The sequence below is a fragment of the Cebus imitator genome, unplaced genomic scaffold (assembly GCF_001604975.1).
Source record: "Cebus imitator isolate Cc_AM_T3 unplaced genomic scaffold, Cebus_imitator-1.0 Scaffold26, whole genome shotgun sequence".
In the NCBI taxonomy this organism is placed as follows: Eukaryota; Metazoa; Chordata; class Mammalia; order Primates; family Cebidae; genus Cebus; species Cebus imitator.
Window position 1 is genome coordinate 2021914 of NW_016107341.1, and position 3655 is coordinate 2025568.

A 3655-nucleotide genomic window follows, 5' to 3' on the forward strand; every position below is an offset into this window, starting at 1 on the left:
TGGGCCTGGCCCACTGAACCACTTTTACCCCTAGGCCTCCAGGCCTATGATGGCAGGGGCTGCCCTGAAGACCTTTGACATGCCCTGGAGACATTTTCCCCATTGTTTGGTGGATTAGCATTTGACTCCTCATTACTTATGCAAATTGCTGGAGCTGACTTCAATTTTTCCTCAGAAAATGGTAATGCATTGTCAGGCAGCAAATTTTTCAAACTTTTATATTCTGCTTCCCTTATAAAACTGAATGCCTTTAACAGCACCCAAGTCTCCCCTTGAATGCTTTTTGCTGAAAAATGTCTTCTGCCAGATACCCTGATTTATTCCTCTCAACATCAAAGTTCCACAAATCCCTAGTGCAGGGGGGCAAAATACCACCAGGCTCTTTGCTAAAACATAACAAGAGTCACTTTTTCTCCAGTTCCAACAAGTTGCTCATCTCCATCTGAGACCACTTCAGCCTGGACTTTATTGTCCATATCGCTATCAAGATTTTGGGCAAAATCATTCAACAAGTCTCTAGGAAGTCCTAACTTTCCCACATTTTCCTGTCTTTTTCTGAGCCTTCCAACCCAAGCCTGTTACTCAGTTCCAAAATTACTTCCACATTTTTTAGTATATTTTCAGAAATGCCCACTCTACCGTTAGCAACTTACTGTATTAGTTGATTTTCATGCTGCTGATAAAGACATGTCTGAGACTGGGCAATTTACAAAACAAAGAGGTTTAATGGACATACAGTTCCACATGGATGGGGAAGCCTCACAATCATGGGAAGGAGAAGTAAATCACATCTTACAGGGATGGCAGCAGACAAAAAGAGAGATTTTTTGAGGGGAACTTCTCTTCTAAAACCATCAGGTCTTGTGTGACTCATTCACTGTCATGAGAACAGTGCAGAAAAGACCTGCCTCCATAATTCGAACACCTCCCATTGAATTGCTACCACTATATGTGAGAATTGTGAGAGTTACAATTCAAGATGCGATTTGGGTGGGGACACAGCCAAACCATATCAAACTCAGTGGAAAAAAAGCAGAAAATAAGAATGAACAGTTTGAGCTGATAAGAATCATATCTATTCAAAATAAACAATATCAAGAAGAAAAAAGTGAAGGACAAAACAAAAGGTAAACATCTTCAGACTGGCTCACCATGTAGAACTCAATTATATGCTGAATGCATAAGACAAACTTAAAATGGTGTGATTCTAAAAGGCTCAAAATAAAGGAATGGGTGAAGGTGTATTCGAAAAAGTAAATAAAGAGAAAATGAGTTGGATTCCTGATAACAGGCAAGGTACAGTAGGTCAAAAGGCATTAAAAGGTATACTTTATAATGGTAAAGATCACAATATACAATATTATAGTATCTAAACAACTAACAAACAATTAGCTTTGTACAATAGAAACTACAAGTGATGCAAAGGAAACAGAAAAACGCTAAATGCAGAAGACTTGAACACACAACTCTCCATACAAAAATCAAGTAGACCAAATAATAATAATGTTAAAGAAGACTTAAGCAACATAATCTTATGCAAATATATAGGGTAACAAAAGATGTGCCTTAATCTCAAGTAGACAAGAAGTAGTCATGAAAATTAAACATATATTTGGCCCTTCAAATCCTCCAAATTACCACAAAGAATATTGCAAGAAATATTTTCTCACAGAGCTATAATAGATTTAGAAAATAACACAATTAAAAACTGGACATTAAAAATAGTAATAATGTCTCTTTATCCTGAAATTTAAAAAAACAGAACTTATCCTATTAATATATAGGAGAAAGAAGAATTAGGAAATAAAATTCTGAAAACTAATGTTAATGAAAATACTACATGTCAGACACTATTTGCTATAGTTAAAGTAGCAATTGTAAGAAAATGTATAGCTATTTATAGTAATACAAATCAAAGAAGAAATAGAATTGAAGTAAATTTTCATTAAAATAGTTAAAGAACAAATAGAAAATCCTTAAAAAGGAGCAAAAAGAAAATAATGAATAAGCAAAAAATTAATTTTAAAAAAGAAAACTGAACCAATTAATAAAACACTTTTTAAAAAGTTAAAATAATTATTAGATAACCAAATTAAAACATAAAAGAAAGAAAACAAAAACATAATAAATTACAAGTGGTACTAATTATCTAAAGGAAAAAATGAAAACATTAAGTGACTCTGCCTAACAGTATGCAAATAAATTCATAAACCTAGATAAAATAGATAACATTCAAAGGAAAATATAATTTTTCTAAATTTATCCCTGTAGAGATAAAAAAGTTATACTTCTACAGAAGAAATAGCTGTTAAAGATTTTCACCAAACCTTTAAAACCAAGATAACCTTAATTATATAATAGTATTCCTGAATAATCCCAAAGGATCCATGGTAAAGGTAGGAAAACAATAAAATAATTCAAAAGTTGGCGGAATATAAAATTAACATACAAAAATCAATAGGCTTTACATACATAAACAATATTTAGTGAGACAATAATAATGAAAGAAAAGCCTTACAGTATCAGTGATAAAGTTAAAATACTTGGGAATGGTATTATTAAAAATGCACAAAACCTGTATGAGAAAAAGCTTTAAAATGTTTTTAAAAGACAAAAAGGAAACTTGAAGAAATGGGGTAAAATTCTTCTATTGATTTAGAAGAGTCATATCAAAAACAGTCAATTTTCCTAATCTCGCAGGGTTATTTTTTATACAAATTTTAGCATTAATTTGTTTACTCCTAGGAATGAGAAAGGTTTGTATGGTGAAAACCATAAATCATACTGTGAGTGTGTCTTCTTTTAATGACTACTAATTTTCTTAAAGTCATGTACATTGTTGGTATGGTTGTAGTTCATTTATTTTGGTTGCTGTATAACCTTCTGTTGGGTGCATTTTCCACAATATATTTACCCATTCTACTGTTGAAAATAGTTTGGGTGCTTTCTAATGTGAGACCGTTTCAAAGAGTACTGCCATGAACATTATTGTCCATTTCTTTGTGGAAAATATCTTTACTGGGCCCTATGAGTAGAATTGTAGGGTTATGGGTTATTAATACTTTTAGCTTTTAATGTATACTTCCAAAGGGTTGTTAACAAAAAAGAGTCAAAGTCTGTAAAATAGTTTAAGAGATTTATTCTGAGCCAAATATGAGTGACCCATGACCCATGACACAGCCCTCATATATCCTGAGAACATGTGCCCAAGGTGGTCGGGGTGCAGCTTGGTTTTATACATTTTAGGGAGGCATGAGGCATCAATCAAATACATTTAAGAAATACATTGTTTTGGTCCAGAAAGGCAGGACAACTCAAAGCAGGGTTATCGGGGGTGAGGGGGTTGGGGTTCCAGGCTATAGGTAATATAGGTAAATATAGGTAAATTTAAACATTTTCTTGTTGACAGTTGGTTGAGTTTATCTAAAGACCTGAGATAACAGAAAGAAAATGTTCAGGTTAAGGTAAAAGATTGTGGAGACCAGCGTTCTTTTGAAGTCTTATAGTGGCTGCCCATAGAGGCAATAGATGACCAATGTTTTCTATTCAGGTATTTAAAAGGTGCCAGACTTCCAGTTAATCTCGTTAGGATTGGGAGGACTTGGAAGAAAAAGATTTAGCTATGTTAATAGAGATTTTTCCCAGATGCAAAATT